This window comes from Bufo bufo, chromosome 2, assembly GCF_905171765.1.
Source record: "Bufo bufo chromosome 2, aBufBuf1.1, whole genome shotgun sequence".
Taxonomy (NCBI): Eukaryota; Metazoa; Chordata; class Amphibia; order Anura; family Bufonidae; genus Bufo; species Bufo bufo.
This window is the reverse complement of record NC_053390.1, coordinates 348,916,319-348,943,138: the sequence shown is the minus strand read 5'-3', so window position 1 is coordinate 348,943,138 and position 26,820 is coordinate 348,916,319. Positions and strand designations below refer to the sequence as shown.

The window sequence follows — 26,820 nt, the reverse complement described above, 5'->3', positions numbered from 1 at the left end:
TGCCTGTGCCTAACAAGGTGGCAGGTTGGCTACGCACAGGTGGGCATTACCACAGAGGCTGGACATGGACAGGAACACTAACACTGGCATCAAACAAGGAAAGACAAAGCATGTGCTGCACGGAATGCAGGCTGACTTGTGTGAACACAAGGCTGGGAAGAGGAGACAACAGGCAGTAATAGGGCTGAGAAGAAGGCGAGCAGTGAGGAGGAACAGGGCAGGCTCCACATGCCTACTGCATCCCTCACTCACCGAGGATGCACTGTGCTGGGAAATACAGTTTTCTACTGATTATCTCTTAGGAGTCAGAACTTCTTATGGGTCCGATAACTGTGTCCTAGATCACTGCAGTCCTGAGCTGTCCCGGGTATACCGGTCACTGCAGTCCTGAGCTGTCCCGTGTATACCGGTCACTGCAGTTCTGAGCTGTCCCGTGTATACCGGTCACTGCAGTTCTGAGCTGTCCCGTGTATACCGGTCACTGCAGTTCTGAGCTGTCTTTTGGCGACAAAGTGAATAATGAGGGCGCCTGGGACTGCAGGGTGAAGGAGGGGAAAGGCGCATTAGGGGTTAATGCTCTGGCGGGAAAATCCAGGCAAAGGGTTGGTTAATGCACAGCCAGAGGAGTTCCTGGAGGGAGGTATAAAAGAGCAGGAGGGAGGGGTTAAGGCAGAGCTCACCAGTGGCAGAGAGGACGTGCCTGTGAAGAGCTGGAGTCCAGAAGATGGCAGATGAACTCCTGAGGATGGTGGCCCAGCGAGTGGCAGAAGAAGGGACAGCTTGTCCATGGACCAGACCAGTTCGAGATCACCAGCTCCTGCACTCACACCAGCAGTGAGAGGTACATGTATCAGGGTTAACACACAAACTCTTAACTCAAACTCATCGCGTTATCTTGAAACAAGCCATTGAAAAGCAATTGATGGTGTTTGCTTAATGCATTTAGTTTAGATAACACATCTCAGAAAGCATGTGTGTTAACTCTACTACATCGTAGGTCGATTCGTGAATCCCGTCCCCCATCTCAGTTCAGTCCCAGCTCAGCAGGTCTGCTCACAGAGCTCACTCTGCAGACATCAGACGGAGGCAGCCGGCCAGGACGGCACAAGTTTCTCCAGCTCTCTTGAGTGTGAAATAGTGCCTCCCACTCCCCCTCCGAGGAGGGAGGTGGGGAGAGACAGAGAGCTGCAGCATGTGTCTCAGCAGGAGGAAGCAAGGGCTGCACAGAAGGTTAACAGAGGAGCAGGTAAGTGTGGTGCATGTTCCCTGGATGAAGGGTTAGGGCAGCAGCAGCAGACAGAATGAGCTGTGTGAGTAGCAGGGAGAGGGAAGGTGTGAGTAGCAGGGAGGGGAGAGTGGCTTCTCTTGCACGGCCCTTACAGCTCTCTGCGCAGGGCTCTGGCAGTGCTGCTCATGGTTCCCTAGCCCACTTAGATAGTATACCATCAGGGAGTAGCCCCCTTCAGGGGGGTGCACAGGCCTTTCAGGTACACGTGTTTGGGCTGTTTCCCTGTCTGGTCATTCTTTTGCAGGATCTTCTGCTTGTGGTAGAAGAAAGAAGAGAAGGCACTGTACGCATCGTCGCGGGGAACACGGACGTTCCAGGAGTCATCGCAGGAGACGGTATCGTTCTCGCAGATGCGCATCTTCTACATCATCCAGCGGTACTTCTTCCTCATCTCAGCGTTCCTCGGGCAGTAGTTCTTCTGGACCTGCAGCCGAACAACGTTGGAGTTGTGGCCATCGCCGTGGTTAACAGGAACTTGTTACGCCGAAAGGACAAACAGCAGAGGCTACTCCGGCCTGTGGACCAGGTGGGGAACAGTCGACAGCTACAGCATCTCTGGCTACACCTGAAGCACCCCTGGGAGCCTCAGGGACGCCATCAGTAGGTGAGAACACATGTCTTAATGCATGGTTATCAAAAGGTACTGATTTGCTGGGTATCTTAAAACAGGTTGTTGATCAAGGTTCTATCAATAGGGGAACTTTGGCTTCACCTTTGCCGCCAGGGAGGGCTTCTACCCTGCCTGAGAGGTCAAATAGCGTGGTTGGTTTGACTTTTCACGGTTCCCTTTTTTGCGGAGTCGCACCTTTAGGCACTCACTTGGCAACAGACGTTAAGGAGAACATATGCAGCAACAAGTTTGTGGATGTGTGGTTCTTGGTCTCTGTTGATCATGTGACAGTGGACAAAGAGCGAAGTTTTGAAAAATGGTCTGACAAGAAGCCTAAAATGGCAAAAACTTTTGGGAATTGTCTTCATGGGTTTGCTATCCTTGCCCATGTGATTTGCCAGCACTTCCCTGAGAAGGGTGCCGAGCTGTTTATTCATCTTGACACCATTTTCAAGGCGCACAAGTTACATGGTGGCGCTGCGTGGTGGCGTTACAACGAGGAATTTCATCTGCGACTCGCCTTGTCACCAGGGATCGGATGGGCCTCAAAAGCCACCGATGTCTGGTTATAGCTTATTCTCTCTCAAAAGTGGCGGCTCAATGTCCCACCGTAGCGTGTTGGCTGTACAATGAGGGTCACTGCAGATTCTTTGTCTCCTGCAAGTTTAGACATGAATGCTCCATATGCGTGGGGGCTCATGTGGCTGTCTGTTTCAGGAGAAATAAGCGACCTGTTAAAGTTGGTTCTGCCGGGGGAGCGGAGAACGCCGGTTAGCGTCAGCGCTGTAGGGTCGTGGCTAGGCAAGTATTCCAGGAGGCAAGAATATGTAAAACAAGAAAAGAGGGAGGCAGCGCCATATGTGCAGTGTCACTTTGTAGAGAGTGGATTGATAAAGGTTAGGGTACGCTTTCCATCTGTGGTTGTGAGGAGTCACAACCACTGTAGAGAGCCTTGCTGGTAATTATAGTTCGCCGACCAGCACACCGGCATGTTCCACGCTGCAGCCGCTGTCACTCTTTGGTGCCCCAGTAGATGGTGTACACAGTGGAAGTATCAAAAGGAAAGCTGGTAAAAACCGTATTTTGAGACTGTCTGTAAAGGAGCAGTGAAAAAGGACAGGAGACATCAAGGTATCATAAGTGTATACAGTCCTGAAGAAAAGGGGAATACAGCCCTCGAAACGCATTGACTACCCTGCAAATAAAAGTTAACCCCTTATCTGTCCGATGACTTGGGTCTGAATAATTCCAAGCAAGCTCCGGAAAAAGCAGTTAAAATACGTTTTTTACGAGTTTTCCTTTTTCCAAGAATACTCACTGATGGTTTAAGTGAGGGATTTTTTATCCCTCATGTCTCATCATTGACATAAATTTTGTCGGATAATTTGAAATCAGTTTGAGAGAATGTTGGAGTTGCCCGGCAAAAGTTACAGAAGGAAGTGAGTTTGGGGAGAATGGCAGGGTCTTTTTCGGAGCAGCCTTTTTCCAAATTTGTGTCCCCTCTTGGCTTGGTCCCCAAGAAAAACCCGGGGGAATTTTGCTTGATTCATCATCTCTCCTTTCCTCGGAGGGACTCAGTTAATGATTGAATTCCTAGGGAAGAAGCAGCGGTCTCATATACTTCGTTTGACATGGCCGTTTATTTGGTTAGGAAGGCTGGATCGGGTGCGTTATTGGCTAAGTTTGATATTGAGTCAACCTTTCAGTTGTTGACCGTTCACGACAGCTGTTTTCACCTTTTAGGTTGTTGTTTGGAAGCATTCTTTCATTTCGATATGTGTTTGCCCATGGCTTGTGCCATTTCCTGTAGTTATTTTAAGATGTTTGCTTCCTTTTTGGAGTGGGCTGTGCATTTTGAGACGGGGATCCCCTCAGTCCTTCATTACTTAGATAATTTTATGTTCGTAGGTCCCAGGGATTTTGGAGTTTGTTTTTTTTTGTTGCATTTGTTTAAATCCTTCATGAGTAGATTTGGGGTTCCAGTGGCTGAAGACAAAACCGAACGCCTAGTTACTTGCTTGTCATTCTTGGGTATCGAGATTGATTCTGTAAGGATGGAGTTTCGGTTGCCTGAGGACAAGCTGTCTAGACTGCTGTCTGTCATTGAGCAGGTAGCTGTGGCCAAGAAGGTGACGCTACAACACCTCCATTCTGTTTTTAGGGCTTTTGCATGTTTGCATGTAGAATAGTTCCCATGGAGCGAGTTTTCTCTCGTCCACTTTCTTTGGCGACGAAGGGGATATCTCGGCCCCATCATTTCATCCGGGTCACAAGGAGCATGAAGTAGGATCTCTTGGTTTGGCAGGTGTTTTTACAGTCCTTTAATGGGAAGTCAGTTTGTCAGGATCTTGAAGTTTCCAGTGTAGAGTTACATTTGCTAACTTATGCAGCTGGTAGTACTGGTTTTGGTGGGGTTTTTGGCTCTTTTTGGTGCAGGGCACCCTGGCCTAGGAGTTGGTTTGAGAAGGGTTTAACAGGTAATCTTACCTTGCTCAAACTATTTCCCATTGTTGTGGCTTTGGAATTTTGGGGTCCTATGATGAGGAATAAGAAGATACGGTTTTGGACAGATAATATTTCTGTTGTCCTACTTGGTTAATGAACTGTCTTCGAGTTCGCTCCTGTTTTGGCTCTTTTGCGTCATTTAGTTCTGAGATGTATGCAAGGTAATATATGGTTTAGGGCAAAACATGTCCCTGGAGTCGATAGAGAATCTGCGATTTTATTATCTCGTTTTCAGATGCCACTTTTCCGAGAGCTGCATCCAGAGGCTCGAGGCAAGGGGGAGCCATGCTCAGCCAACTTGTCGGCTCTGGTCGAGGCGAACTTGTGAAGTTGGTGGAGAGTTCGGTCATGCAATCTACATGGAGGAGACACATAAATGCTTTGGAGGTTTGGTTGGGTTTCATTGGGAATGATTTTTCAGCAAATGGGGTTAGGCATTTGGATGTAACCTTAGAATATTTGGCTAGTCTACAGGAGGCAGGTATGTTGGGGGCTGCAGCTTTGAAATGCCTTTCTGGGGTCAGTTTCATGCAAAAAATTTGGAGTCAGAGAGATTTGACTAAAGAATTTGTGGTGAGGCAAATTTTGAAGGGCTGGATAAAGGAGCGGGTGATTTCCTATCGCCGGTGTCCGGTTAAGTTTCCGCTGTGCAAAAGTTGTCGGGATCTACTGGAGAGGTCTGTAAGGACAGTTATGAGGTAAGGTTGTTCAATGCAGCTTTTGTTCTTGCCTTTTTTAGGGCGTTGAGGGTTGGGGAATAGATTGCTCCAAGTGCCAAACGAAAAGGAGGACTGGGAGCTGCGGATGTATTGTAGTCGCAGAGTGTGGTAAAACTTTGTGTCCGCAGGTCTAAAATTGATCAGGTAGGTTGTGGCACTTGGTTGTCTATCAGAGCAGTGGGTGGGGAATTTTGCCCGTGTAAGGTAGTTGGGGAATTTTTGGTACACGCGAACGGGTCTTTGTTGATGCGTTTTCAATTTGAGGCGGTTTTTCAGGCCTGCTTACATTTTTTGCATCTGGATCCTAAGGAGTTTGGGACCCATTCTTTTTGGATAGGTGCAGCAACTGAGGCAGATGCTTTGGGCATTGGGGATGAGGCAGTTAAGAGCATTGGTAGGTGGAGTTTGAACAGTTTTAGGTCTTACATCCAGCATGACTTAGTTTTGTCTTAATTTTTGTTCACACACTATGTTTTTTTCTTTTACTAGATTCCCTCTGCCCTCAGGCCTTGATCGTGGGTCTTTCATATATCTTTTGGGCACAGAGAAGAACGGAAGGTCGACCCTGCGGTGGCAACCTTGGCGTTGACGATGTCGCTGTTCATTGGCGGGGTGTCCGGGGCCTACGGTGGGTACAATTGCTGCCATTAGTGTTACAGGCTAGCAAGGATTTTGTTGGCCCCATGATATTGGTAACGATCTGGGTAAAACTACGTTAGTGGAGTTTCTATCACTAATGAAGGCGGATTTGGAGCATTTTAAATTGTTCATGTCCTGCATACTGGTATGGTCGGAAGTGGTTTCTAGGAGAGTGTTGAACGATGCCAGGAGCGTTGCGGCGATCGAGAAATCTAGACGCTTTCTCAATGTTAGGATTTCACATTCTGTGTGGTCACGAGGGGGAGTGGCTATACGCCACTTAATGCTTAAAGGTGATAATTGGGATTTGATATGCAACAAAGGGGGTGCATTTAAATGATGCAGGTAACTATGTATTTATATCGGGTTTGCAGGATGGTATGGAGGGAGCTTTGGCTCTTCTTTGTGGGGGTGGTCAGAGCACCGAGTAGGGCTACTCTGTGGCAGAAGGTAGCCCTGAAACAAGTAGGAAATCCTACATAACAGGAGGTTATGTGTCTTTGGAAAACAGAAAGTTGGGTTGCATTAAATGACTGTTTTCAGGGCTCACATTGTTAGATATGGTTAAATATAGCTGTGACCACCCCACAATTCTGCACAAAAAGAGTGTGATGGTTTTATTCACAAGGTTGGGTTGAGCCTGGATAGTTTAATTCTAAGATAGTGGGTTACTCCCTGCAGTCTTGTGGAGGCAAAGTGAATAACGAGGGCACCTGGGACTGCAGGGGGAAGAAGGGGAAATGCGCATGAGGGGTTAATGCTCTGGTGGGAAAATCCAGTCAAGGAGTTGGTTAATGCACAACCAGAGGAGTTCCTGGAGGGAGATATAATAGATCAGGAGGAAGGGGCTAAAGCAGAGCTTACCAGTGGCACAGAGGGTGCCCGCCCTGATTTGGTTTGGAAATATCAGTTGATTTTGTGGTGGTTTTTGGTTTTTTAATGGTGTTGTTTTTTCTTTTCTTTCTTTCAGAATTGTCACAGCTGGCGGAAGGTAGCCCTGAAAAAAGTAGGAAATCCTACATGCGTCGCTGCCTACAGCGTTCAGTATAACAGGAGGTTATGTGTCTTTGGAAAACAGAAAGTTGGGTTGCTTTAAATAAATTTCCAGGGCTCACATTGTTAGATATGGTTAAATAAAACTGTGGCCACCCCACAATTCTGCACAAAAAGAGTGTGATGGTTTTATTTGCAAGGTTGGGTTGAGCCTGGATGGTTTAATTCTAAGATAGTGGGTCAATCCCTGCAGTCTTGTGTATACCGGTCACTGCAGTCCTGAGCTGTCTCATGTATAACAGGAAGCAGGAGCAAAGGAAACCAGAGGTCTCAGGTGGAAATGTACCAATAGTAGACAATAGATAGACATAGAGAGATAGATAGATATGAGATAGATAGATTATTAGAGAGATATGAGAGATAGATAGATAGATAGATATGGAATAGATAGATAGATATGAGATAGATAGATTATTAGAGAGATATGAGAGATAGATAGATAGATAGATAGATAGATATGGAATAGATAGATAGATATGAGATAGATAGATTATTAGAGAGATATGAGAGATAGATAGATAGATATGGAATAGATAGATAGATATGAGATAGATAGATAGTCAATAGACAAAAATACATAGGTAACTAGATGATAGATATGATATTAGAATAGATTGATAATAGTAGATAGATAGATATGAGATAGCTAATAGATAGATAGATAGGTTAAAAAGGCATAAAGTGATGATAGATATGATATTAGAATAGATTGATAATAGTAGATCGATATGAGTTAAATAGATGATAGCTATGAGATAGACAGATATTAGGCTAGTTTCCAGCAGGCTGTTTTGGCAGACAATGCTGGGAATTGACTGGATACAAACCGCAGCATGCAGCAGTTTGTGTCCAGCCAATTCTCCACATTTTCTACCGGAGTGCGGCCAGATCTCCTCCGGTCCCCATTATGCCTAATGGGGCCAGCGGGCATTCCTTACACATCTGGCAGTGCCGGATCCAGTGAATTCTGGCAGGCTGTTCTCTGCCAGACAGCCTGCCAGAATTCACACCACAGGTGTGAAACTAGCCTTAGATAGACAATAGATAGACATAGACAGAACAAATGGTTGAATTAAGTTTATTAAATGTCTGTTTCACTATAGTCTCACAATGTGAACATCAAAATTTCCTTCTTATAAACTGTAACATTAAGTCAATCCATATCTCATAAAATGGCCCAGTCAATATCTTTACACCAGAGAAATAAGCAAATAGATATGAAATAGATAGAAGATAGATAGATATAGATACATAGATAAGTGTGAGATAGACCAAGATAGATATGAGATGATAGATAAATATAAGATAGATACATAGATAGATGTGAGATAGATAGATAGATAGATAGATAGATAGATAGATAGATAGATAGACGGATATAGATAGATATGAGTTAGATACATAGATAGGAGATAGATATGATATAGATAGATATGACAGATAGATAGATAGATAGATAGGAGATAGATAGATAGATATGACAGATAGATAGATAGTTTAATAGATAGGAGATAGATATTCGATACATAGATATTAGCTAGATAAATAGGTTGATAGTATATAAGTCATAACTCCGGAGGAGCATTTCATCAGTTGCACTAGGGTATCAGTCTGTGTGCTGGTACTGTCACTTACTGGCTAGATCTCTTATGTACTGCCATGTGCGGGCCAATGAAATATTACTATTTCTTCTAGTTAATAGAAACACATTTGATATAGCATCTTCATAATGTGGCTAGGTAAAAATATACAAAGAAACATGAGCTACAAATACAGCAGTGTAAATATGGATGTGTGTTCATTTACCCGTTCCCTGATACTGGGTGCATGTACAAAGAACCCATTATAGTGCCCCCATAACACAGCCTACCAGTGTCATACACGTTTGTTTACAGCATTGTTAGGCTGGTTTCTTACCTGCAGAAGCTATTCCGGCAGAGAACAGCCTGCTGGAATTCTCCAGATCCGGCACTGCCAGATGCAACCGGACCCGACAGAAACCGCTGCACGCTACAGTTTGTGTCTGTCCAATTCCCAGCATTCCCAGAACTGCCGACCGAATCGCGATTTTTAGATGCATTTTTTTTTAAATGACAGAAAAAATATATATAAAATGGAAACAAGAATGCAGAAGTCAAATTATGAACAAACTATTGGTGTCAAATAACATCCCATGTTAAGCCATGCGCTGAAAACCACATGCCCGTTTTACCAATGTAACCTTGATACGCTGCTTTCATTACAACAGAAAAGGTTATTCATGGATAAAAAAAAACACAATTAAAAAAACAAAACAATACCAGAATAGCTATTTTCTATTCATCTCCCCTACTAAAAACAGAATAAAAAGCAAAACTAGTACCAATGAAAACTACAAAACATCCCACAAAATGCAAGCCCTCACCCAGCTACACCCTCAGAAAAATAAATGCACCTATCTCCTTCACATTACAAGTAGGATTACAGTTACAATTAACACCTCTATATAGATAAAATTGGTTTTAATTGGCATAAAAATATTTTTGGGTGACACAATCCCTTTAAGTCACTTATATTAGATTCAGACATAAATTCAAAACATACAATAGTAAAAGTGACATGATTAGAAGCATTTTTCTAATTTTAATGTGTCTTTTGTGAGGTCATTGTCCTACTGGAAGGTAGCCTCCATCTCTGTCTCAAATCACAGGCAGAGGGAAGCAGGTTTTCTTTAAGAATTACCCAGAATATACTGCCAACCATCTTTCTTTCAACCCTGATCAGTTTTCCAGTCCCTGCTGATGAAAATCTTTCCCATGACATGATGCTGTCACCACCATGCTTCATTGTGGGAACTTGTTCTTGGACTGGTGGGATGTGTTGGGTTCGCTCCATACATAGCATTTCCCATTATGGCCAAAAAGTTACATTTTAGTCTCATCTACCCAGAAAACCTTCTATCATGTGTTTGGGGAGTTTGTCACATTCTGATTGGCAAGCTGAGAATTTGTTTTAGTACCGTTTTCTTTAAGCAATTTTTTTTTCAAACCACTCTTCAATAAAGCCCTATTCTGTGCACTCTAAGGCTTACAGTGGTCTTATGGACAGACACCTCCATCTCTGCTGTAGATCTGCAGAGAGTTAGTGTCTGTTGAATCTCTGATTCATATCCTTGCCCGTCTGTGAGTTTTGATAAGTGGCCTTCTCTTCTCAGGTTTGTAGTTGTGCCATATTCTTTACATTTTGTTATAATAGATTTAATCGTGCTCAATAGGAGTTTTTTTATATCCCAACCCTGATCCACGGGTGCACCGCCAATGAGGCAAGGTGAGCCGATTGCCTCAGGCAGTGCCACCTAGGGATAAGTCGGGGGGCGGCGATCAGGGCTTTGTGCAATAATTGCTTCCATTGTGGAAGCACTCTTCTCTCCATATTCAACTTAATTGCCGATCTCAGGATGGTGATACAGCTAAATGCTGCGGTGGGGCACAGGAGCAATTATCAGAGGCTGATGCAAGCGGCTCAATGATGTCATCATCGTCGCACCACCAGAGCCAGGCAGGATACAGCTTGAAGTGTCCTGCACCACATAGCTGTCAGCAGCAATGAGGTAAGTATTCGAATTTGTTATTTTTCTTTTACAGCATGCTGTTGAGCCACTATGGGAGGGTCATTATAATAAGTCAGAGCACTATGGGGACATTGGTTCTACTGGGGGCACTAAAAAAGGGCATATTTGTACTGGCACACATAAGGGGGCATTTTTTGTACTGGCACACATAAGGGGCGTTTTTTGTACTGGCACACATTATAAGAGTGTATCTGTGTGGTACTAGAATTTTCAAGGGGATTATCTGTTTCTGCAATGTTGTATTGGGGAGCACCGTGGGCACAGTATTGGGGGTGGCAGGATGTGGTGTTCAGAAGGTGGGGAGAATTATAGAAAAGTAGGAAACTAAGATGTCTGAGTGTCAAACTGTGCACAGACAATAGATGGCTGTAAGAAATCATCATGGCAGTCTGTTTCGAACTGAGAAGATGAGCAAAGGATGTAATAGGTACGTAGTACTGTATTACCCTGTATGTTTTGTGAAAGGGACAAATACACAACTCCTTAGCTCGCCTCCCAAGGCATTGAGATCTTGGTGCACGGAAGTCCCTGAACACGAAGACTTGTGTGGTTGAAAAGGCATTTATCTGAAAAGTGTAAACCTGTTGTGCAGCTCTGTTTCAATTTTTTATGGAATCAATAAAACTGATTTTTTTTAAATGGAAATAGTTTTGGTGCTGGAAATTATCTTTTTTTTTTTCACCTGTATAAAAGGTTTTACAAGTATGTCTTTAACAGTAGGACCGAGGGAAGGGGTTAGGTTGAGGGGTTAGGCATTTCAGTTTTCACCTCAGGCAGTAAAAAGGCTAGGTGCACCCCTGCCCTGATCTATACTTCTCCACAACTCTGTTTTTGACCTGTTTGGAGAAGTCCTTGGTCTTCATGTTGCTTTCTTAATAATGTTGCAGTCTCCAGTCCTTTCACAACAGGTTTATACTCACATCATGAGATAGATCATGTGACACTTGAACTGAACCCAACTGACTATATGACTTTGGAAGGTAATGAGTTGGACTAGACCTTATTTTGGAGGTTTTTCAGTTTTTATTTTTTGTGTGAACAAGGCCATCTTTCCAATACTGTGGGCGATTTTGTCACACCCGTTACATAAAATCTGAATTAAAATCAATTTTACTTCCAGGTAATAATGCAACAAAACAGGAAAAATGTTATACTTTTGCAAGGCACAAAAGAATCCTGTAGTTTCACTACCACAGAAAACCCTCGCACTGAAGACTACTACCCCCGGAATAATAATGCATTTAATCATATAGATGTGTAAGTAGACATAACTATCTAGTCTTGACTGAGCTTTGTAGATAAGAAACATCCCCATCGCGATTACTTTACCTGTAATAATTACGCTGGAAGATTGTAAATGCAATTATTATTTAAGTAAATAAGTAAATGAATATGCAGATGGATTAATTAGCTTGGTGTGTTTACATATAAATTATAATCCAAGTAACAAATTATTATACTAATGAGTAGTGTATATGTGGAAAACTTCTTCAAGCATAACTATTTTTAAATACGATGTTAGTCTTTCATTGTTTCCATGGTTATATAATATTAGTGGTTTACATATGATACAGAGATTTTTGACCTTTACTCAATCTTTCTTTGTGATTAAAATGCTTACAGACCTGATCTTAAAACGCCAAGCTGTTATACCATATTTTTCTTTTAAGATTATTTTTATATTATCTGTCATATTATTAATATGGTTGAAAAGAAAAAGGTAGATAGATAGAAGATAGATAGATAGATAGATAGATATGTAGAAAAAAGTTAAAGAGCAGCACACAAATCCAAACTGGTGCAATTCATTGAAGCAGACCACGGACCCGGTCCTATTAGATATGTGTGAAAAAAAGGCCAAGGCAGCACTCAAATATCCGTGAAAAAAGGGTATTTTAATCACCCATGTGGTAACAGCAACGTTTCAGCTCACTCCATGGAGCCTTTGTCAAGCCATAATACATAGTGCAAAATCAAGTGCTTATATAGCATACATGATTAACAAAGTGATTACATAATTATACATCAATCTTTACAAAAACAATGTTAAAAACCATATATATCAAATGTGCATGATTAAATCTCACTAGAAACAGACAATATGTCATAAAGTGCTATGTGCCAAAAATGTGTCCATAAATTCATATGATTACAGTGCATAACATCATTATTCAATATCACAAATCAGGTGTACATAATCGTGTTGATTAAAAACAGACAATTCATCCAATAAAAAGTTCTCACATGTAGCTTGAGACGGCAGGACCCGGTCGGCGTCCGGAACTGAGTAGTGCGCAGGCGTTAAGAACTCCTCATCCCGCGAGACTATCTCTCACATAGAAAACATAGGCGCCCACATTCAAGATGGCGACCTGGCACTGAACATCGACTGAGCATGCTCATTCCCAAAGTAGGGTGGAAACAGTCTGACACACACATCTCACATGACAAAGTCACATGACCGCCATTCATACCAGCGGACCGATTATACTGCACCATTTCTTTAATGATTACTCAAAAGGAGGGAGTCAAACAATGCAAACTGGGCTAGTGGCATCCCGCCAATATCACCCTTATGAACATACTACCATACCATCATATATCAATGGTTATATATCTAATGGTCCACCTGTCATAGGCAGTCACACTTTATCTCAGGGGGCGTGGCGTCTCCACCGGGGGTCACCCGTTTGGAGGCAGCATGCCCAAATGGGATCCACAGACGCAGCCGTCACCATGAAGCGACTCTGCTTCCCGGTCGCCATCCTGAAAAAAACATCCAATCATACGCAGACTGTATAATACCCTAGGGATACAATATACACAGATACATGGCCTGAAAACAATGGCCATCTGCACTGTGCCAAAGGTCCCATAATATTAGAAAAAATATTGCGAGGTCAGATCTTGTCTGTGTCGTCATATGTCCCAATGTGATTACATACATGCATCAGTGAGCACAAAAAAATTGAATATTTTTTTTTTCCACTGTATTCTCAGAAAAAATAACATACTAAGGCTACTTTCACACTAGCGTTTTGGCTTTCCGTTTGTGCGGGCTCTCACAAGTGGTCCAAAACGGATCAGTTTTGCCCTAATGCATTCTGAATGGAAAAGGATCCACTCAGAACGCATCAGTTTGCCTCCGTTCAGTCACCATTCCGCTCTGGAGGTGGACACCAAAACGCTGCCTGTCTCGTTTTTCTGTCCATCCTGGGATGGGCAGTGAGATGGGTCCGTCCTGACACACAATGTAAGTCAATGGGGACGGATCTGTTTTCTCTGACACAATAGAAAAGGGATCCGCCCCCCATTGACTTTCAATGGAGTTCATGACGGATACATCTTGGCTATATAAGACATAATTCAACTGCATCCGTTCATGACAGATGCATGCGGTTGTATTATTGTAACAGAAGCGTTATTGTAGATCCTTGACGGATCCGCAAAAACGCTAGTGTGAAAGTAGCCTAAGAAGGAACTGTTGAGATCAAATGAAACTTTATATATGTGAATATAATGATGGCATATGTGTATGAGTGATTACAATGTGAGTAATGAAAAGATAAATCAATTGGGGATAAATGTACAATTGAAAGGAGTCTCTAGTACCCTTCTGTGCCGCCTCTAGCCTGGATACAAGATGAGATATGGTTGGGCATGGAGACATACAGATTCCATAAGGTACCCACAGATGTTGCAGCTGGGTCTGTAGATCCTGCACACTTGTAGGTTGCTGAAGCTAGTGTCCCAGTTGGTTCCATAAATGCTCAATTATCCAAAAATCTGGGAACTAGGCAAGCCAAGAAAGTGTTGCAATCTGGCGGCAACATTCCTAGGAAACACTTGCGGTGTGAGCATTAGGCTACTTTCACACTGGCGTTTCTGGGTCCGCTTGTGAGATACGTTTCAGGGCTCTCACAAGAGGCCCAAAACGGATCAGTTTAGCCCCAATGCATTCTGAATGGATAAGGATCCATTCAGAATGCATCAGTTTGCCTCCATTCAGCCTCCATTCCGCTCTGGAGGCGGACACCAAAACGCTGCTTGCAGTGTTTTGATGTTCGTCTGACGAAACTGAGCCAAACGGATCCGTCCTGACTTACAATGTAAGTCAATGGGGACCGATCCGTTTTCACTGACACAATATGGTGCAATTGAAAATGGATCCGCTTCCCATTGACTTTCAGTGTAAGTCAGGACGGATCCGTTTTTTTTGTTCATGGTAATGCAAACTGATCCGTTCTGAACGGATACAAGCGTTTGCATTATAGATGCGGATCCGTCTGTGCAGATACCAGACGGATCCGCACCTAACGCAGGTGTGAAAGTAGGCTTATCCTGTTGAAAAATGCCAGTTAGTAGCCCCGTCATGAAAGGCAACACATGTGGCTGCAGAATATCCTGTGCATATCACTGAGCTGTTGGTGTCCCTTGTATCACTACTGCGGGCAGTGGTGTACTGCCAATATAGGTAGTCCACGCAGCTGCTATGGGGCCTGTGGGTGGGGGGGGGCCAGAGCGCAATGAAGGCCCTGCTTCCTGCAGACTTTTGATCGCTAGTACGCTACACTAGTAGTTAATATCATTCATGAGGCTTACTTTTATTCTGTCCCGGCCGGGCCCTTCCCCTCTGCTCAAGGCCCACCTCCTCCATTGTGTGCACAGCACGCTCCTATGTTCCTCCCTCCCTGCTGCTGCCGCTACTCTCTTTTCTGTCTGCTGGGCTTTGCTGCACACTGGCCAATCAGCATTTAGCAGTGCAAAGCTCGCTCACAGCAGGAGCAATGCAGCAGGCTCAGCAGTTGTATACAGCCCAGTACTATTATTTTTTATATTATTATATTTATAAACTCTGCTTGCTGTTGAATTGCTCATATAGAGGACAGTGTGCCCAGCAGCCCATCCGGCGACGTGGGCGACAGCCAATAGCAGGCTGCAATGAGAATGAGGCTCCCTAGCATCGCAAGTGACACTAGGGAGGCCTGTTCCCATCACGTCCTGCTATTGGCTGCCCCAACCCCCCCCCCCCCCAAAATAAATAAATAAATAAATAAATACAACTTTTTTTAAAAAGTTTGGGTATACTTGAACTTGTTTAAGTCAGGGATGTCCAAACTTAGGCCCTCCAGCTGGTGCAAAACTAACTTGCAAAACACTTGCATGCCCTGTCATGTAGCTGCAAGAGATAAAGGGCCGCTGGTTGGACATTCCTGCTTTAATTAGGATACCGGAGTTTTTTTCGTTTTCATTTTTATTTTTCTTCCCTATCTTCCTTGAGCCATAAATGGGGGTGTGGCAGGGGAGGAAACAGGGCAGGTGGTGGGATGGGCCAGGGGTGAGTAGTGGGCAGAGTGGTTCTTGCTATGGGGCCCAATGATTTCTATGTACGCCCCTGACTACGGGGATGCAATGACTCCCCAGATCATCACACTAGCAGTTGTGGAAGCGCTCATCTCCATATTCATCTGTATCGTCGTCCTCAGGACAGCGATACAGATGAATGATGCGGAGGAGCAGGGAAGAGGCGTCTCCCTTGCTTGTTCCTCTGATAGGCTACAGGCCTACTGCCTGCAGCCTATCAGAGGCCGCTGCAGGCGGCGCGATGACGTCGACGCCTGAGCCATACAGAGCGGGACACAGGCCGGAAGAGGCCTGCATCGCATCACTAATAGCAGCATAAGGTAAGTATATGTGTTTATTGTTTTTATTATTTATAGTATACTGTGGCAAGAAGGGGGGTGGGGGCCCTTTATACTGCCACAATATGGGGGGCACTATGGAGAAGAGGGGAAGAACTATGGGGGCCCTATATACTGCCAAAATATAGGGGGCACTATGAAGAAGAGGGTGAAGCACTATGGGGGCCCTATATTTTGCCAAAATATGGGGGGGGGGGCAATATGGAGTAGTGGGGAAGCACTATGGGGGCCCTATATACTTCTAAAATATGGGGGGCACTATGGGGAAGAGAGTGAAGCACTATGGGAGCCCTACATACTGGCAAAATATGGGGAGGCACTATGGAGAAGAGGGGGAAGCACTATGGGGCCACTATGGAGAAGAGGGGAAGCACTATAGGGGCCCTATATACTGGCACAATATGGGGGGCACTATGGAGAAGAGGGGAAGCACTATGGGGACCCTATATACTGCTAAAATATGGGGGGGGCACTATGGAGAAAAGAGTGAAGCACTATGGGAGCCCTATATACTGCCAAAATATGGGGGGGCACTATGGAGAAGAGGGGGAAGCACTATAGGGCCACTATGGAGAAGAGGGGAAGCACTATAGGGGCCCTATATACTGGCACAATATGGGGGCACTATGGAGAAGAGGGGAAGCACTATGGGGGCCCTATATACTGTCACAATATGGGGGCACTATGGAGAAGAGGGGAAGCACTTTAGGGGCCCTATATACTGGCACATTATGGGGGGCACTATGGGGACCCTATATACTGGCTCATTATGGGGGGCACTATGGAGAAGGAGCACTATGGGGGCATATACTGGGGGCCCTATGTACTGGCATGCATTATTGGGGGGCTCTATGGAGAAGTGGGGGGGAAAGGAGCACTATGGGGGCATCTACTGGGGGCCCTATATACTGGCACTCATTATGGGGGGCTCTATGGAGAAGTGGGGGGTAAAGGGGCATCTACTGGGGGCCCTATTTACTGGCACGCATTATGGGGGGCACTATGGGGAAGTGGGGGAGAAGAGCACTATGGGGGCATTATATGGGGGCATTATATAGGGGCATTTAATACTGGCACCCATTTTGGTGCCACTTTGGGGAAGGGGGGAGAGAAGCATTATGGGGGCATCTATGTGGGGAAGTCTATAGGGGCATTTTATACTGGCACACATTATAAAGAGAATTATTACTACCAGAGGCATTATGGTGGGCATTCATTACTACTGGGGGACTATGGGCACAATTACTGTTGGGGGCACTGTAGGAGCACTATTACTACTAAGTGCACTCTGGCACAGAATTATTACTATTGTTGGGATTTTGGCTAGCACTATTACTGTGGGGGCACCCTGGCACAGTATCAGCTTAGCACAGTTATTTTTGGGGGACATCATGTTTACACTATTAGTGTCAGGGACACTATTTGCTGGGTGCAGTTATTTTTTAGAGCATTGTGTTCCAATAATTATTGAAGGGGACGCTATCTGTGTGTAACTAGTATTTTCAGGGGGTTTATCAGTTTATGCAGTATAGTTTTGGGGGTGCATGATGGGATGTTGAGAAGGTGGGAGGATGATGGAAAAGTAGGAAACTAAGATGTCTGTCAAACTCTGCAGAGAGAAGAGATGGCTGAAAGAAATCATCATGGCGGTCTGGTCTGAATGGAGAAGATAAAGAAAGAGAGAACATCTACATCAAAGGCGACGTCCCTGGATGGAAGAGGTATGTGGCACTGTATTAGGCTACTTTCACAACTGCGTTAGTGATTCTGGCCGGCTGTTCCAGCAGAGAACAACAGCCTGCCAGAATTCACTGGATCCGGCACTGATGGATGCAGACTGAATGCCCGCCTCCCCCATCAACTACAATGGGGTACGGCAGAGATCCGGCCACAATCGGGGGGGTTCTTTTTTGATGTTCACCCTGTTGGTAAATTTACCTAGAAACTGCCCTGTATATATATATATATATATATATATATATATATATATATATATATATATATATATATATATATATATATAGAGAGAGAGAGAGAGAGAAATATGAAGAGAGCGAAGCATCATGGAGTAGAACTGAAATAGAATAAAGATTGATTTTTATTTCACAGCAACAACCCTGGAGGTCTGAAGGTGGCATACTGATTTCATTTGTCTTCCTGTGTTGTGTTGCTTTTTTGTTATAGAAAAGTAATCTTTAAGATGTACAGTAATGTTATTAGAAGGTGATGGTTGATATATTGGTATTGCATCCAGGGTTTCAACTTCCTTTTTTGATTTTTTTTAACACTTGATCCAAAATGTATTTCATTTATCCAAATCTAATTTTGTATGAACTAATTAAAAAACATAAAATGAATCATAAATACTATAAGCTATATACGTCAGAATAGTGATATGACCAAATTAACAGTGTTCATTCTGAACTGTGTAGTGATAATTGCAATCACAATACCAGACACAAGCTCTTTCAGCTTCAAAACCATCATAGATGTATGATGGTTTTATGAACTGACCATGACCTTTAGATGATTGGCATCTCAGACTGAATGAAAAATGGACTCTTTCATCTATGGCGACCATTCTGAAATGGATACCTAACTCCAAATTTTTCTTTTTCAGTTAAGAATAAAGCTACAAATTCATAGATTAATTTCATATTCATACTAAAACATCAAGAAGCATCAGAATCTTTTCCTCTCTAGAGTAAGATTTGCAAGAGCAAACACAATTAGTTTCCTGGCTGTGACACCTAAAATGACACATGTCTAGAGAGCATAATGCAAATGATATGCACTGAACTGGTTCTAATTTACTTCTATTATGAATTTGGATACTAAGATAGAAATTCAACAATTTTGAGGCAAAACAAAAAAAAATAACATAAAATTTATAACTGGGCGCTATAGAAAAAGAACAGTTTTCAAAGAGAACATAGAAATGGCTTATATTTTACAGTAATAAAATTGGCCATCACATTGACACTCTTCTACATATGTTCCTTACAGTAAACGCCTGGGATGATGTGCAATTGTACACTCGCATATGCTCACATGTTTCATCTGTGTCTCCTGCTATGACAACCAATATGTGTTCATTCTTTTTGGTGATGAAGTCAGATTAACTGTCAGTTTTCATTCTCTAGACCATGTACTGTGCTTTAATTGTGTTTCTATATACACTCTTTAATATAAAGCAATTGAGTAGGCAGTCTGGTAAAAATCACACTCTGCAAAATGTCATGTGAATGCAAACTAGATGTTTAAATGCATTTAATAAAATATCAGATTGTCTCATTAACACTTTATATCTCATATGGTAACATGCCATTGCCTATCAGAGACTGAATGGGTGATACATGGAAGGAAGGGAGGAGTGGGTTGGTAACCTTGTTGTGCTGTCATCGTAAACAGAAATCAAAGGGCCCTCTTACCAAAACTTAGAATGCCTCCCCCAAATGAATGCCTGTTAGTGGGATGTACTTGGACCTGCCACTGTTTTCTGTCACTTTTCTAAGGCTTTCTTCAACACCTAGAGCAGTGATGGCTAACCTCCGGCACTCCAGCTGTTGTGAAACTACAACTCTCAGCATGCTCCATTCATTTCTGTGGACTTCAGAGAACAGCCAAGCAAGTGTACATCTTAGGAGTTGTAGTTTTACCACAGCTGGAGTGCCGGAGGTTAGCCATCACAGACCTAGAGCATGCTGGTTTTCGGGGGAAAAATTGCCAATGACACCCAAAATGGACCAAAGATAAAGAAAAACAACAAATTTATTTCATACTTTTTTCCAGTGATTTATTATTATTTTCCAAAAACAGCCACCAGATGTAATTTTAACGTCAACAGAGAAACATAAATTTCACCACAAACAGTGCGTTTGTGGTGAAATTTATGTTTCTCTGTTGACGTTTAAATTACATCTGGTGGCTGTTTTTGGAAAATAATAATAAATCACTGGAAAAAAGTATAAAATAAATGCAGCTTTTTTTAAATCTTATTATTCTTTTGTACTGTACATAAATGCAAAGAAAACATCACAGAAAAAGATTAAACATATCCTTAGACAATAGACAAAATGCCCATTCCCACACCCACTAAAAGAAAACTAATTATCATAGCTTAAGCAGTACATTTTCTCCTATCCTCTGGATCTAAAGGTTTTAAGCCGCATATCCAGCAATTTATTAGACATACTTAGGGAGATTTATCAAAACTGGTGTAAGGGAAAACAGGTTTTGTTGCCCATATAAACCAATCAGATTCCACCTTTCATTTTCCAAAGGAGCTCTGAAAGATGAAAGGTGGAATCTGATTGGTTGCTATGGGCAACTAAGCCAGTTCTACTTTACACCAGATTTGATAAATCTCCCCCACTGTATTTTTGCTTTTAAAAAGCCTAAACTCCAGAAACATATAATTAGCTGTAGTGTTTTTCCATATAGAGAGAGTTGGCACTTTATTCATCATTCTTTCAATATTGCAGCACATGCAAGAAATAACAGGTAAGGCTACTTTCACACTAGCGTTTTGGACGGATCCGTCATGGATCTGCAAAAACGGAAGGGTTACAATAATACAACTGCATGCATCCGTTCAGAATGGATCCGTTAGTATTATCTGTAACATAGCCAAGACAAATCCGTCATGAACTCCATTGAAAGTCAATGGGAGACGGATCCTTTTTCTATTGTGTCAGATTGTGTCAGAGAAATTAGATCCGTCCCCATTGACTTACATTGTGTGCCAGGACGGAACCGTTTGGCTCAGTTTCATCAAGCGGCAGGCAGCGTTTTGGTGTCCGCCTCCAGAGCGGAATGGAGACTGATAGGAGGCAAACTGATGCATTCTGAGCGGATCCTTTTCTATTCAGAATGCATTAGGGCAAAACTGATCCGTTTTGGACCGCTTGTGAGAGCCCATGACGGATCTCACAAACGGAAAGCCAAAACACGAGTATGATAGTAGCCTAACAGATACAAGCAAATTGAGTCTCAAGTAATATACTAAGGGCTCGTTCACACAAACGTTTTCTGCGTTCCGTACACGGGCCGTTTTTTGAGTTCCGTGTGAATAAGCCGTATGGCTTTTTCAGTGTTTTGTGGGCCATTTTTAACTGATCCGTTTTTCAATTTTTTTGTTTCATTAGTGTTTCCGGTTCCATTCCGTTTTTACGTTCCGTTTTTCCTTATGGCATATACAGTATACAGTAATTACATAGAAAAAATTGGGCTGGGCATAACATTTTCAATAGATGGTTCCGTAAAAACGGAACAGATACGAAAGACATACGGAGTACATTCCGTATGTGTTCCGTTTTTTGTTTGCGGACCCATTGACTTGAATGGAGCCACGGAACGTGATTTGCGGGCAATAATAGGAGATGTTCTATCTTTGAACGGAACGGAAAAACGGAAATGGAATGCATACGGAGTACATTGCATTTTTTTTGTCGGAAGCATTCAAATGAATAGTTCCGTATACGGAACTTAAAAAAAGGTACCGCATACGGAAAGCAAAAAACTTTCATATGAACAAGCCCTAACTTTGGGCACGCCACATTAAAGGGATTTTTGAAGACTTATAAACTGCATAGGTCATCAGTGTCTGATCAGTGGGGGTCCGACCCCCGGGACCCCAGCCGATCAGCTGTTTGAGAAGGCACCGTCTCTCCTGTGAGGGCCACATCCTTCTCACAGCTTTTCCTAGGTCAGTGACCACATGTTCATCGGTCACGTGGCCTAGGAGCAGCTCAGTCCCATAAAAGCTGTGCTTGGTGAACTAAAGATAATGATGGCCTATTCTGAGGATAGGTCATTAGTTATAAAATCTTGGAAAACCCCTTTAAATGTACCCAATCTGCCTCACTGCCTCTATGGTGTATAGTCTTTTAGGAGTAAAATAAATCCTGTGTAAAATCTTAAATTGGGTTACTCTATGATTATTAAGAGGAGAATCCACTGCCAAGCTTCCTCAGTAAAACCCCATTTCTTGCCCATTTCTCCTTTGATAAGGAGCATGCTTTAAGGCCTCATGCACACGACCGTATTTTGTTTCCGTGTCCGATCCGTATTTTTTGCGGATAGGATGCGGACCCATTCATTTCAATGGGTCCGCAAAAAACGCGGACAGCACATTGTGTGCTGTCCGCATCAGTATGTCCGTTCCGTTGTCCTATTTTTTTCTAGTTTGCGGACAAGGATAGGCATTATTACAATGGATCCGCAAAAAAAAACGGATCCGCAAAGAAAGGATGCCATACGGAACGTCATCCTTTTTTTGGCGGATCCGCAATTTGCATACCGCAAAACACATACGGTCGTGTGCATGTAGCCTAAGGCTACTTTCACACTAGCGTTTTGGCTTTCTGTTTCTGAGATCCGTCATGAGCTCTCACAAGCGGTCCAAAACGGATCAGTTTTGCCCTAATGCATTCTGAATGGAAAAGGATCCGCTCAGAATGCATCAGTTTGCCTTCGTTCAGTCACCATTCCGCTCTGGAGGCGGACACTAAAACGCTGCCTGCCATGTGGTGCGGAGCAAGACGGATCCGTCCTGACACACAATGTAAGTCAATGGGGATAGATCCATTTTCTCTGACACAATAGAAAACTGATCCGTCCCCCATTGACTTTCAATGGTGGTCATGACGGATCAGTCATGGCTATAGAAGACATAATACAACCGGATCCATTCATGACGGATGCATGCGGTTGTATTATTGTAACGGAAGCATTTTTGCAGATCCATGACGGATCTGCAAAAAACGCTAATGTGAAAGTAGCCTTATACTTATACAAGTGCTTTGGAGCTATTTAATAAACTCGCCAAAAACAGGACAGAATTGAACAGTCAAACTAGGATTATTCTTAGTGCTTATAAAACATAATACAATTCGATTTTAGAAAAAAATACTTTGTTAACATAGCATGTGTTAACACTATGTGTGACACAGTTGCACACAGATGTGTCAGTTTTGTGGGATAAAAAGCCACAAGTCATAGCATGGCGACTGTGAAATTTTCATAGCAACTGCTAAATTTTTGGGTCATTTCGTGACCCTTGCCATTTTTGTCAGTGGTCTATGCTTAAGAGCTAAAACTGACATTACACCTGGATTATGGCTCATTTACTATGTGCGACTTTTGCAAAAGTTGCAAAAAAAAAGTCGCATCCCACCCAGGCAACCTACTGGTCTACTTGTGTAAACCACAATATAATATACACTGCTCAAAAAAATAAAGGGAACACTTAAACAACACAATGTAACTCCAAGTCAATCACACTTCTGTGAAATCAAACAGTCCACTTAGGCAGCAACACTGAGTAACAATCAATTTCACATGCTGTTGTGCAAATGGGATAGACAACAGGTGGAAATTATAGGCAATTAGCAAGACACCCCCAATAAAGGAGTGGTTCTGCAGGTGGTGACCACAGACCACTTCTCAGTTCCTATGCTTCCTGGCTGATGTTTTGGTCACTTTTGAATGCTGGCGGTGCTTTCACTCTAGTGGTAGCATGAGACGGAGTCTACAACCCACACAAGTGGCTCAGGTAGTGCAGCTTATCCAGGATGGCACATCAATGCGAGCTGTGGCAAGAAGGTTTGCTGTGTCTGTCAGCGTAGTGTCCAGAGCATGGACTCTACCAGGAGACAGGCCAGTACATCAGGAGACGTGGAGGAGGCCATAGGAGGGCAACAACCCAGCAGCAGGACCGCTACCTCCGCCTTTGTGCAAGGAGGAACAGGAGGAGCACTGCCAGAGCCCTGCAAAATGACCTCCAGCAGGCCACAAATGTGCATGTGTCTGCTCAAACGGTCAGAAACAGACTCCATGAGGGTGATATGAGGGCCCGACATCCACAGGTGGGGGTTGTGCTTACAGCCCAACACCGTGCAGGACGTTTGGCATTTGCCAGAGAACACCAAGATTGGCAAATTCGCTACTGGCGCCCTGTGCTCTTCACAGATGAAAGCAGGTTCACACTGAGCACATTTGACAGACGTGACAGTCTGGAGACGCCGTGGAGAACGTTCTGCTGCCTGCAACATCCTCCAGCATGACCGGTTTGGCATTAAGTCAGTAATGGTGTGGGGTGGCATTTCTTTGGAGGGCCGCACAGCCCTCCATGTACTCGCCAGAGGTAGCCTGACTGCCATTAGGTACCGAGATGAGATCCTCAGACCCCTTGTGAGACCATATGCTGGTGCGGTTGGCCCTGGGTTCCTCCTAATGCAAGACAATGCTAGACCTCATGTGGCTGGAGTGTGTCAGCAGTTCCTGCAAGACGAAGGCATTGATGCTATGGACTGGCCCGCCCGTTCCCCAGACCTGAATCCAATTGAGCACATCTGGGACATCATGTCTCGCTCTATCCACCAACGTCACGTTGCACCACAGACTGTCCAGGAGTTGGCAGATGCTTTAGTCCAGGTCTGGGAGGAGATCCCTCAGGAGACCGTCCGCCACCTCATCAGGAGCATGCACAGGCATTGTAGGGAGGTCATACAGGCACGTGGAGGCCACACACACTACTGAGCCTCATTTTGACTTGTTTTAAGGACATTACATCAAAGTTGGATCAGCCTGTAGTGTGTTTTTCCACTTTAATTTTGAGTGTGACTCCAAATCCAGACCTCCATGGGTTGAAAAATTTGATTTCCATTTTTTAATTTTGGTGTGATTTTGTTGTCAGCACATTCAACTATGTAAAGAACAAAGTATTTCAGAAGAATATTTAATTAATTCAGATCTAGGATGTGTTATTTTTGTGTTCCCTTTATTTTTTTGAGCAGTGTATTATTAAGGTGCACCAATTCATGCGCAGACCGCAATGCCGGATCCGTTTTGCCGGAACACTCGGGGCCGGATCCGGCATTAATGTATTTCAATGGAAAAAAATGCTGATTCCGGAAAGTGTTCCGGAATTTTGGATGGAGATAAAACTGCAGCATGCGGCGGTATTATCTCCATCCTGAAAAGACAAAAAGACTGAACTGAAGACATCCTGATGCATCCTGAACGGATTGCTCTCCATTCAGAATGCATTAGGATAAAACTGATCAGTTCTTTTCAATGCCGGAAAATAATAACGTGTGAAAGTACCCTAAACTGTAAAGCTCTGACTATCTGCAGCCACCACTAGAGGAAGCTCAATACAGATTAATTTATACAGCTACAAAATAATGTAATAGGAGCTGGATAAATCTCTATGCAGTGATCTCCCCCTAGTGGCAGCTGCAGGAAATTAATTTGACTATGTGAGGAAGCAGTGAAAAAGAGCTCAATGTCTGCTTTCCAACATGGACCCCATAGCAAACTTATGGTTTGCCTCCATGGAAGATACACCACTGGCTTTCGTGTGCCTAGTCAAATAACAGGATTTTTGAAAATGATTAGGAAAATTATGTCACTTTTAATTTTATCTCTATACCAATATGATTTATATCCTCAAAGGGATTCTTTTACCTTCTGAAAGACTTATTAAGTACAATAATACAGGCATAGAACATCTGATGCTGGTTCCAGATCAGTAATTTGTATGTTATTACTCACCCCGACACCCAAAACATGCACCCTCAAACCAGTCATGGCTTGCCTAGAGAGGATTCTTCCTAGAGTACAAATTATAGAAATTACGGATTCTGAGTCAGCACTAGTGATGGACGAACATCGGTCGGGACGATTCGCGAACACGATCAAATGTTCGTGAACCGCAGGCCCCATTGATTTTAGGCCACGGGAGTACAGGCCCCAAACAATAGACATTCACCGGACAGAAAACATCAAGTGATTATGTGGCTGGAGGTATATTGGATGGTCAGTGGATATCAATTTTACTGCAGGCCAGTGGACTACAGGCCCCAAAAATTATTCATTCACCAGACAGAAAACATCAAGTGATTATGTGGCTGGAGGTACATTAGGCGGTCACCGTATAACAATTTTACTGTAGGCCAGTTACATTACAGGCCCCAAAAATTATGCATTTAATGTACAGAAAAGATCAAGTGATTATGTGGCTGGAGGTACAGTAGGTGGTTACCGTATAACAATTTTACTGTTGGCCAAATAGATTACAGGCCCCCAAAATTATGCATTCTCCGTACATAAAAGATCAAGTGATTATGTGGCTAGAGGTATATTAGGCGGTCATTGGATATCAATTTTACTGCAGGCCAAATAGATTACAGGCCCCAAAAATTATGCATTCTCCGTACATAAAAGATCAAGTGATTATGTGGCTGGAGGTATATTGGATGGTCAGTGGATATCAATTTTACTGCAGGCCAGTGGACTACAGGCCCCAAAAATTATTCATTCACCAGACAGAAAACATCAAGTGATTATGTGGCTGGAGGTACATTAGGCGGTCACCGTATAACAATTTTACTGTTGGCCAGTTACATTAAAGGCCCCAAAAATTATGCATTCAACGTACAGAAAAGAACAAGTCATTATGTGGCTGGAGGTACATTAGGCGGTCACCGTATAACAATTTTACTGTTGGCCAGTTAGATTACAGGCCCCAAAAATTATGCATTCACAGTACATAAAAGAGCAAGTGATTATGTGGCTGGAGGTATATTAGACGGTCAATGGATATCAATTTTACTGCAGGCCAGTGGAGTACAAGCCTCAAAAATTATTCATTTCCCGGACAGAAAACATCAGTGATTATGTGGCTGGAG

At 43.3% G+C, this 26,820-nt stretch overlaps 1 long non-coding RNA gene across 1 annotated transcript; it reads left to right on the top strand.

The window, feature by feature from the left end:
- The first annotated feature begins 1,176 nt into the window (after positions 1-1,176).
- Positions 1,177-6,901, top strand: LOC120989161. Its single transcript, XR_005776233.1, has 3 exons — positions 1,177-1,892; positions 5,612-5,750; positions 6,732-6,901. It is a non-coding gene; the product is annotated as an uncharacterized LOC120989161 (long non-coding RNA).
- The last annotated feature ends 19,919 nt before the right edge of the window (positions 6,902-26,820 follow it).